The sequence below is a fragment of the Panthera uncia genome (assembly GCF_023721935.1).
Source record: "Panthera uncia isolate 11264 chromosome A1 unlocalized genomic scaffold, Puncia_PCG_1.0 HiC_scaffold_16, whole genome shotgun sequence".
Taxonomy (NCBI): Eukaryota; Metazoa; Chordata; class Mammalia; order Carnivora; family Felidae; genus Panthera; species Panthera uncia.
The window spans coordinates 15134209-15146145 of NW_026057576.1; the positions used below are offsets into that span (position 1 = coordinate 15134209).

At 34.4% G+C, this 11937-nt stretch overlaps 1 long non-coding RNA gene across 1 annotated transcript; it reads right to left on the minus strand.

Moving 5' to 3' along the window:
• Positions 1-563: 563 nt before the first annotated feature.
• Positions 564-11610, minus strand: LOC125933724 (uncharacterized). The gene is made up of 2 exons (XR_007461083.1): positions 11378-11610; positions 564-735 (listed from the first exon to the last, which is right to left on the minus strand). It is a non-coding gene; the product is annotated as an uncharacterized LOC125933724 (long non-coding RNA).
• Between the last annotated feature and the right edge of the window lie 327 nt (positions 11611-11937).

The window sequence follows — 11937 nt, forward strand, 5'->3', positions numbered from 1 at the left end:
TCCTTTCCAAAAAAGAATGTACAAACTCTAAGAACACTTGCAGTTTTCATAATTATTGCTTCCTGTCATTTAAAAAATAAACTTGGAATTTCCTTTGTCTGCCCTACCTCCAAAAAAGCTGATAATCTTTCATTGATTTAAATCTTTTAATGTTTCATTGAATTAAAAAAGGGGAGATTAGAGAAAGCTGTATCACCTCCTTACTTGTCTAAGAAATTATCAACATAATAGACAGTCTAAATGAAAATATCAAAGGTCTTTTGTTTGAGCTCTTCCAGAGAATAGAGAAACGGTTTATATTAGTGGATAAAAGTTTATTGTAAATGTAACCTGTTTATTAAATGACCTGGAGTTAGTGGCGTACAAGTAGGAAATGACTGTCTCCCACCCTTTACTTCCTCCCTCACTGGTTCATATATACTTTGCCACATTTCTCTTCCCACTCCTGAATGACAGCTCAGGAATATCCCATAACCTTTTGTTAACTTTTAGCCCTGAGGATTTTCTTATTTTCAAATAATATACTAAGAACATATTATACTAAGTAACATACTAAGAATATATCCAGTCCAGACTACATTAAAGTTTTAATCTCATACTCGGTTAGAAGATTCTGCCTCTTCACACAGCCTCAACTTCCACTCTTGCCCAGCCAGATTTGGTGCTCAAGGATTAGTAGTAATTGTTTCTTCATGCATTTCTTCTTACCACTCCATGTTCTGGTTTAGCCACTGTCTAGACAAAGAGAATCGAGGTTAGAGGAAAAGGGATAATACCTTTTACTTAGCTGGCACTCTCTTTTCACCCACACTGGCTGAACATGAAGACTTTTTCATGGTAGGAGTGCAAATGCTATCTCTTCAGTATGATGTATTCCTAAGTTTTTCTTAAACACCTTTCCACCCTGACTTCCACACTAACCCATTCCTTCCCTGATGTGGGCAGTACAGTTTATGGCTAACGTATTATAATACCCTTTCAGATCCAGCCCTGTTGGGTACCTCTTCAGTCTTTTACAGTGGAATTTCCTGCTTATCATCCACCTTTTTTAGATACTTGAGCTACTTTTGGAGGTGTCTTCCAGCCTTTTAGCTTTGAGAAGGAAGGAGATATTTAGAAAACTAGGGAGGTACTTAGGCATGACAGAAACTCTTAAAGTAGATTTAAATTAGCAGCATTGAAAATTACACATTAATTCTTTGGAAACTGAGAAACAAGCCCATTTTAGTCTTTCTGTTTACTTTTCAGTTCTAAGATTGAAAGATTTCTGCAATTCTATGTCTGTAATTTAAAAACTGTACATTCCTTACAGAGAATTGTTGAATTACTATATTGTACACCTGAAACTAATATAACACTGTTTGTTAACTATACTGGAATTAAAATAAAGATAAAAAAATTTTAACAATGAGTGCATGCCAAGGAGAACATTTTGAAAGATTATTCAGTATTACATGGTATGTATTAGTAACAGAAGAAATATTGCATATACCCCATAAATTAGGAATCCTTTGATAGATTACAGCCATTCATTAGATAGAATATTATGTGGCAATTAATAGGACAGGTGTATATTTAGTTCCTTGTAAATGATCTCTGAAACCTAATAAATAATAAAAAAGAACAGGTTAGAAGAGCTATATAATTTCATTTTAATCTGCCTTTAAATCTGTAAAAAAAATAAAAATTATATACATTCCTAAGGGAGTAGAGGAGAAAAATGAAAAAATGGTCTAAAATCTAAAATAATAGCAGGTAGTCTGTAATTTTTGGAAGAGTGGGAAAGAGTACATATCTTCGAATCTTAACTCAAGAGATTTTTGACATGTGTACATGAATTTAAAATATTTCTACTTAATGAATTCATTTTTTTAAAAATTCATCTTTAGATCTTGAAAAATGTAAATAGTAGGTGATATGTGGGTTTAAATAAAGTTAAATTTATTTGACAGAGGGGTTCACCCCAGTCACTATTATTTCCTTTGAACAATGTTTACTTTTTATCATATCCTCCTCCAATTCTCTATTTGTTGCCACAAAGCACTTTTGCACATTTTGTCCCAGAAAATTATGCCCTATAGAATAAGCCTGAAAGAAGAGAATCTATTATACTCAGCTTTGAAGCAGATTCCATGTATGAAACTTTCCTGTGGTAAAGCCAGATACTAATACAGAGTGATTAAATGACAGAAACGAGAAACACAGAACTTGACCACGTGTATGGTGTTTCTTCTTCCCTGTGGGAATGTATTTAAGCATCTGATAACTTTTTTGGAAAGAAAATCTTTTACAGTATGAAATTGTTTTTTCATTCTTGTGTAATAGAGCATGTTTACTTGGGCAAGGAATTCTTTTGAGAAATTCAGACTCCCTAGAACAAAATAAACAACTTATAAATGAAAATAAATCTACTAAAGTTGCTTTTACTTTTTAAAAATTGTATGCTTTTTTTTGCTAGCCTTGGAAGTATGTATGTATACGTATATATGTGTGTATACATACATACACACATACTATCCTTCATTGTTAAGTGCTTTTGCTTGTGAACATTTTTGCTTCTAATAAACTTAAACTAGTAGGACATTTTAATATCTACAAAAAGAAATAGTAATTTATGATATTCTATAGCCTGATTTCTTTGAACTTGAACATGATATCTAACTCTTTAACACCCACTCCGATGCTGTAATGAAAATAATATTAATTATAACTCAGATCCTTCCTTCCTTCCTTCCTTCCTTCCTTCCTTCCTTCCTTCCTCTTTGTTTCTTTGTTTCTTTCTTTGTTTCTTTCTTTGTTTCTTTCTTTCTTTCTTTCTTTCTTTCTTTCTTTCTTTCTTCTTTTAAAGTTTATTTATTTTGAGAGAGTGAGTGCGAGCAGGGAGGGACAGAGAAAGAGGGAGAGAGAATTCCAAACAGGTTCCATGCTGTCCGTGCAGAGCCCAACTTGGGGGTTGATCCCATGAACTGTGAGATCATGACCTGAGCCAAAATGAAGAGTCAGATCCTTAACCAACTGAGCCACCCAGGCACCCCTAACTCAGATTCTTGAATGCCTTCTGTACACTAAGAGGTTGTCTGTAGCAATTTATGTATATTTAATAATTTAATTTTGACAGCAACTCTATGAAGGAGATACTAATATTATTTCTGGGTTTTTCAGCTGAGGAAGAGAAGGACTGGAGAAAATTTCTCAGGGTCACTGAGGGAGGTAGTGTGTGACTGAGCCTGGATTGGAACCAGGCCACATATTTCCCAATTGCATGTCCTTAAGTTCTACACTACGCTACACTTAAATTGTAAACTGAGAAGTGGATATCAAAAACGTTCTGATCCATCAGAGTCAGTAATAGTCAGTAGGTTTATATTAGGTCTTTTGCTTTAGTTTCCACTTGTTTTCATTGGAATTGATATTTTATTTTGATTGCTTATTGTTATGGCAACTTTGAGAGGAGGCACACAAGATAAAATGAATTAGAGGAGCACAGTTAGAGCAGGGATTGAGAGTTTTCTCAGGGACTGTTAATACCACTGATTAAAAATACTTTCTATTATGACCCACAGAAGTTCTGAGTTGGCAGGTTTGGGATGCAATTTGGTTATCTATCTATATTTTAAATCCCCACTGGAGTTTGAGTGTGATTTAGATCATGGAATTACAATTCAAAAATTTTTTTGAGTTGTTACATGGTTACTATTTCAGTTTCTGAACTTTATGATGTTACTTAAACTGGAATCCAAAGTTTTAAATTTTAACTCATTTTTAAAAAGTTTTTTTTTTAATGTTTATTTATTCTTGAGACAGAGAGAGAGACAGAGAGACAGAGAGACAGAGACAGAGCATGAGTGGGGCAGGGGCAGAGAGAGAGAGGGAGACACAGAATCCAAAGCAGGCTCCAGGCTCTGAGCTGTCAGCACAGAGCCTGATGCAGGGCTCGAACTCACGAATGTGAGATCATGACCTGAGCCTAAGTCAGACAATGAACTGACTGAGCTACCCAGACACCCCCCAAAAAACAGCTTTTTTTAAAAAGTTTAATTAAAGAGATTGATTTTGAGGGTTTTCTATGAAGGAATCAAGATAGTATTGCCCTGGAGAGAGTAATGATTTAATGGAAGTGTACAGTTTTATTTCCTCCATTCAAAGCTGCCTTTGTTTTCTTTTCTTTTCTTTTTAAAAGAAATGTTTATTTAATTTTTTGAGAGAGAGAAAGAGAGAGTGTGAATGTGAAGAGGGGTAGAGGCAGAGAGAGGAGAGAGAGAATACCAAGCAGACTCCACGCTGACAGCACAGGGCTCAATCTCACAGCTGGGAGATCATGACTTAAGCTGAATCAAGAGCTGGACGCTTAATGGACTGAGCCACCGATTACATACCTACTACAATTGAGGAATTTGTGTAAAGCATATTTCTCTACTTTTCAGTATTATTAAATCAATAGTCATTTTGACTTAGAGAAACAGACTGCTCCTACCTCCTTGTACCGTGCACTTTCTCCCAAGAAAAGAAAAAAATCTGCATGATATTTGCATAGGGAGGCAGAGTTACAAGGGCTGAATTCGGGCTGGCAATGGGGAGTTTTGAAACTAAGGTCATTGGTTCAGGAGGCTGCATCTTTGGGGCAGGAATGAAACCCAATCCACATGGATTACCAAGGCATCATTCCAAATGGTCAGTCTAAGGGGGAACAGAAACTGAAAAACCAGACTAGGATGAGAGAATATCAAGTTGGGAGAGGAAGCCTGGGACTAAAAGAATTTTCTGAATAGCTGAAAGATTTTTGAAGGTGGATTTTATCAGGTACTGACAAACGTAGCTTTGGATGAATAGAAAGTCCTGATATACCTCAGAACTCCATCTAGAGGGTTGTCTCTGAGAAGATGGAGGAGATGAATTGTAATGAATTGTATTGATGAAAATTACTAACCTTTTATTTGTTTCATATAGAAATCAACCAATCACTGTTAAAAGTATAATTGAATAGGATAGTGCTCATATTCATTTATTCATATATATTCATATATTGCTTCCATTCCTTCGTAATAGAGAAGTCAGAAGGTAAATGGTAGTAGCAAGTGAATTTTAAGCCAAAGGAAATTTGTTTTCTGTATCAATATTTTATTGGTGCAAATGATTTTCACTTTGCAAGGAGGGGCTGTGTATGGCCCCTAGAATCCACAATATCTAGTGTTTCCAGGTAGAGAGAGAGAATAAATTCTTTCTCTGTTGCCTTATTATTTTTTTTCATTGTAGAACTTGACTACCCACATCAGTTCTGACTGACTTCACCATATTTATCAAACTGCATAGCATTTGGAAATTTGTACTTACTCTGAAAGAATAAAAGATTTTAGAACTAAGCCACCTATCTAAGATTACACATGGAGGAAGACTCAAGTGATTTTATGCCAGTAGTGGGAGAAACATGTAATTAAACAAAACAAAACAAAAAGACAAAGGCCAGAGAAGTCTATAGCAAGGATTTGATTTTGCCAGTAGAAAGCTTAAGAAGTTCGGACTTAATCTACCAAATTTGATCATAGGATTGGTTTTTTCAATATTCTTTAACTCTGACTGCAATAGAGTTGCATTTTAGGAGGGAAATATGAGAGTGGAAAAAAATGAGAAAAAGTTTGAATTTCCCTAAGTCTCTGTTAACTTAAGAAAAATTGATGCTTTTTTGCTTGATTTGTGTTTTCTGTGTCTTATTCCTTATTCAGTAGAGAAGGAAATCATGTACTTTTAATCAAATCAATTATTGTTACTCAAAGAGCTGACATTTCTTTGTACTATTTCAGTTATAATAGCTATTAGCTCATGTGATTCATAAACTTAAATGTGATTTTATTAAAAAACACTAATTTTGTATATGTTTAAAATTTTCCAGACATAAAATATAAGAATACATTGCTTATTTTATCAACTTTTCTTAAATTTTGCTTACTTTATTTCATTAGGTCTTGAAGTGGTTCACTAAATAAATTTTTTAAAAAAAATTTTAATTGCCTGGTGTGAACAGATTTAGATAGAGATTTGCCAAATTTATACAATGTGTTAATAAGACATATGACTTTAACACACATGTGATTACACAATAGATTCTTCAGTTAAGTTACTCAGATTCCAATTACTTATTTGCTTATTTTCTATATAGAATATTTGAATACTGAATAAATGCTTTAGCTGGTAGCTATTAATTTTTAAAAACCGAATATGCTCACTTCTCTTTATTGGTTTATCTTCAAAATTTAGTTAGTTCTCTTGTTAAAGTTTCACCCTAATGTTGGCATTTCAGATAAAGCTCTCTCAGGTTCCATCAGTGTGGGGAAATAGCAGCCTATGATTCCGAGATTTGAAATAATTTGAAAAGGAAAATACAATAAAGGTGTTTTAGAAAGGATTCTGTTTCCCAAGAAGTAGCATCAGCTCTCATAGGAGGCCAATTTTGATATGTGATTCTGGGAGTTATTTCTAAGGAACAGCTTTATTGATTCTGCTCTTTGTGATGTGAATGAAGAAGTTATGGTTGACTATAGTAATTGGGCCTGATTAGCAACATGATACGTGGATGCTTTCCTAATGAGTTCTACTAAAAATAGGCCTGAAGCTCAGGAGATCTTTAGAGTGACTAGAGTGTACTGCACGTCCAGTTATAAAAGCTAACAGATAACAATAAGCAAAATCATCAAGAATTAAAAACCCTCAGAAAATAATGCTTGGATCATCCAATAAATAAGGAACACTGACTGGCTGAGATGTTCTAAAGTTGTTTCTTATAACTTGGTATTTAAAAATATCATGTGAGGAGTTCTGACTCAAGATGGCAATGTAGGAGGATCTTGAACTCAATTCCCATAGACACAATGAATCTATAACTACATATACAGATTTCCTTTGAAAGAAACCCAAAAACTAGCCAAGCAACTCCTACACATGGAGTAAATGAGAAAAAACCCACATCAAAGTGGATAGGAAAGTCTGACACAATCTTGCTTTAACCCCCACCCCTGGTACAGTGGCCCATAATCAGGAGAAACTCACATCCAGTTTTCTCCATGAGGAATGAAGGGTTTGAATCCTACCACTGATGCCCCAACTTTTAAGACCCGCATCTGAGAAATGAGTGCAAAACACCTAATGTTAAAAGCCAACAGGCTTGCTTCTATGAGACTCAAAATGGTATAGCAAACTGAGAAACTGAGAAACAGTTTTTAAAGACCCACACAGACTGACTTAGCTAATATAATGTTATATGTCAATTATATTTCAATTAAAAATCATATGAAAGGATCTGAATTGCAATAAATGAATTCAATACTTTAGAATTGATTAAATTTAACAACATATTTGGGTTTGCTTTTTTAAAGATCTTTTTTTTAGAGCAGTTTAGGGTCACAGAAAAATGAAGGTGAAGGTATAGAGATTTCCCATGCAGTCCCTGTCCCTCACCTGCATAGCCTCCCCCATTATCAACATTGACCACCAGAACAGTACATTTGTTATAACTGATGAGCCTACATTGATACGTCACAATTACCCAAGGTCCGTAGTTTACATTTGGTTCACTTTTGGTCTTGTACATTCTATGGGTTTAGACAAATGTGTAATGATGTGTGTCCATCATTATAGTATCATACAGAGTATTTTTGGTGCCCTAAAAGTGTTTTGCACACTCACTATTCATCTCTCCCTCTCTTTTTCATCCGCTGGCAACCACTTGTGGTTTTGCCAGCTTTGCCTTTTCCAGAATATTATATGGTTGGAGACATACAGTATGTAGCCTTTTCAGATTGGTTTCTTTTACTTGGTAATATACATTTAAGTTTCTTCCGTGTATTTTCATGAGCTGATATTTCAGTTCTTTTTAGTACTGATCAATATTTCATTGTCTGGATGTAACACAGTTTGTTTATTCACTCACTAAAAGAACTTCTTCGTTGGCTCCAAGTTTTGGCAGTTATGATAGAGTTGCTATAGCATCTGTCTGCAGGTTATTGTGTGGACATGAGTTTTGAACTCCTTTGTATAAATACCAAGGAGTGCAATTGCTGGGTCATATGGTGAGAATATATTTAGATTTGTAAGGAACTGTCAAACTGTCTTCCAGCATACTGTACTATTTTGCATTCCCACCAGCCGTGAATGAGACTCCCTATTGATTCAGATCATCACCAACATTTGGTGGGGTTGATTTTCTGGATATGGCCATTCTATAGGTGTGTAGTTTTATCTTATTGTTCCTTTAATTTTCATTTCCCTCCTGACCTGTAAGGTGGAGCATCTTTTCATATGCTTATTTGCCATCTCTAGATCTTTGGTGAGATATCTGTGAAGATCTTGGCCCACTTTTAAATCAAGTTTTGTTGTTGTTGTTGAGTTTTTAAGTGTTCTTTGTTTATTTTAGGTAAGAGTCCTTTATCAGATATGTCTTTTGCAAATATTTTCTCCCAGTCTGTGGCTTGTTTCTCATTCTCTTGTCGGTTTTTTTTTTTTTCACAGAGCAGAAGATTTAAATTTAAGGCAGTCAAGCTTATCGAGTTTCTTTCATGGATCATACCTTTGGTATTGTATCTAAAATGCCATCACCATATTCAAGGTCATCTAGGTTTTCTCCTATGTTTTCTTCTAGGAATTTTGTAGTTTCGTGTTTCACATTTAGGTCTGTGATCCATTTTGAGTTAATTTTTGTTAAGGATATAAGGTCTGTGTCTAGATTTATTATTTTTTTCCCAACGTGGATGTCCAATTGTTCCAGAAATGTTTGTTGAAGAGACTATCTTGGCTCCATTGTATTGTCTTCTCTCCCTTGTTGCAGATCAATTGACTATAATTTATGAGGGTCTATTTCTAGACTCTCTGTTCTGTTCTATTGATCTATTTGTTTATTATTTTACCAATACCACACTGTGTTGATTACTGTAACTTAATAATTCTTAAAGTTGAGTAGTATAACTCCTCCAACTTTGTTCTTTTCCTTCAATATTATTTGGCTATTGTGAGTCTTTTGCCTCTTCATGTACACTTTAGAATAAGTTTGTTGATATCCACAAAATAAGTTGCTGGAATTTTGACTGAGATTTCATTGAATATATTAATCAGGCTGATAATAACTGACATCTTGACAATATTAGTCTTCCTATCCATGAACATGAAATATTTTCCCATTTGTTCAGTTCTTTGATTTTGTTCATCAGAGTTTTTCATTTTTCTTATGTAGATTTTGTAGGTATTTTGTTAGGTTTATACCTAGATATTTGTGTTTGGGTGTGCTAATGTAGATGATACTGTGCTTTTGATTTCAAATTCCTCTTGTTCATTGCTGATATATAGGAAAGAGATTGACTTTTGTGTTTTAAACTTGTATCCTGCAACCTTGCTATCTATAAGTGTTTATTAGTTCCAGGAGTTTTCTTTTGTCAATTCTTTCAGAATTTCTACATAGATTATTATGTCATCTGTGAAAAAAAAGAGTTTTATTTTTTCCATCCAAGTTTGCGTATGTTTATTTTCCTTTTCTTGTCTTTTTGTGTTAGATAATACTTCCAGTATGATGCTGGAAAAGAATGCTGAGAGAGGACATCCTTGCTTTATTTCTGATCTTAATGGGAAGGCTTGGAGTTTTTCACCAGTAAGTATGATGTTTGCTGTAGGTGTTTGCACAGATATTTTTTATCAAGTTGAGGAAATTTCTCTTTATTCCTAGTTTGCTGAGAGTTTATTTTATTAATGAATGTTGGATTTGTAATTTTTTTAATGCATCTACGGAAATGATAATGTGACTTTTCTTTCTTTCTTTCTTTCTTTCTTTCTTTCTTTCTTTCTTTCTTTTCTTTCTTGTTGATGTGATAGATTACATCAAGTGATTTTTGAAAGTTGAATCAGCCTGTACACCTGGGAGAAATCCCACTGGGTCATGGAGTATAATTCTTTAATCCATTGTTGGATTCAACTTGCTAGGATTTTGTTGTGGATTTTTGTATCTATGTTTATGAGAGATACTGGTCTTTAGTGTTATTTTTTGTAATACCTTCGTCTGGTTTTGGTATTAGGGAATGCTGCCTTCATTGAATGAATTAGAAAGTATTTTCTTTGCTTATATTCTGAAAAAAATTATAGAGAATTTATATGATTAATTTCTTAAACATTTAATAGAATTCACCAGCAAACCCTAATGGGCATATGCATTCTGTTTTAGAGGTTATTATTTGCTGATTCAATTTCATTAAGATATGACTCTTCATGTAATTTTTTATATAAGCTCCTTCAGATGTCTGTTTCTTCTTGTGTGAGTTTTGGCACATTGTGTCCTTCAAGGAGTTGGTCCATTTCATCTAGGTTATCAAATTGTGAGCATAGAGTTGTTCAGAGCATTTCTTTATTATCTTGTTGATGTCCATGGGATCTATAGTTATTAAAGAACTACATTTTTAGATGAATCCTGCATCATTCTGGATCTCTAAGAGAATGTAATAAGTAGACTTCCCTTCATGACTCATACTGTATGTAATGTTTGTAGGAAATAAACTTTTACTTTGTTAAAAGTAATTGAGATTTGGGGCTGTTTGTTACTTCACATAATGTAGCCTATCCATCTGATGCTGAAATTAGTTTCTGAGAGTGTGATACTGGCTGTATCAGAAACATGAAATAGAGAACATTGTCTTCAGGGTCTGTTGTAGTGCAGCAAAGAAACTGTTATTGGAGGCTGGAAAGATGGTGACACATTTGGCAAAACAGTAGCTTATGGTCACTGAGGAAGCAGATATTGTACTAAATGAATTTGTAGTTCTTGGAAATCAGGAAGAGAAGTGAAATGTTGGTGCTTTATGTTGGTTGATGTTGTCTTCTTTTGGCAAGACATGAGACAGGCTAAAAAAAAATCAGCAAATTCAAGGCAGCAATTAAGGAAAGTAGAGGCAATCTATAAATTCATGGACTTGAAAAGTTGGATGAAATAACTCCTTATTCCCAAATAGTAAAATTTAAACCTTGAATAACAAAACTGAGTCTTGCAGTGAGAATCATATCAAGTTCAAGGGAAAGTTCCAGTGTGGTGGCGCTTAGTAAATCCTTTCATTGGACAAAAATGTCTTAGGGAAAAGAAACAGTGATTTTCTTGGAGCAAGCCAATAGATCTAGATTATCTGCAAATATTCAGAGAGGAAAGTAGAGAGAGGGAATCATGGGGGTGACAAACAAAGAAGGGTACCAAATGTAAGAAGTTATGTTTAGAACAGAATTATAGATATTATCTATTAACACACATCCTTGACTAGAATAAGATGGATAAGAAGTCAGTTGTTCTGATTATCTCTTGCTGTTTAACAAATTTCCCCAAAACTAGTGGCTTAAGCAACAATAGTTAATTTGTTCTCACCTTTCATTTTTCTTGGTGTTGACTGGGCTTTCCTAGGTAATTCTTGCTCAGGTATCTCATGCAGTTTTAGTCAGATTATGACTGGGGCTAGAATCATATTAAGGCTCACTCATTCATATGTCTTTACGTTGATGGTGTCTGGGATTGTCATCCGGGACACTTGGCAGTAGTCTTTACAGGCAGCCTCTTCCCTTCCTCATGATGTGATAACTGAACTCTAAGAACAAGAATCCCATGAGGTGGAAGTTGTATTCCCTTTTATGATCTAACCTTGGAAGTGACATAGTATCATTTCCCTAGTTACAGTCTCGCCCATAATCAGGGGTAGGAAACATGGACCCACCTCTCCAGTAGAAGCAAGGCTAATATCACATTAAGTGAAGAACTTGTGGGATGAGAGACCTTGTTGTGGCCATTTTGGAAAATGTAATCTAATTAAATTTAGAGATATTTGTATAAGTCAATAAGCCTAAATTTCAATGGTTTAACACCAATAAAATGTTTATTTGTTGCTTTTGCTACATGTCCAATATTGGGGATCATTTGTTATCACATTATTT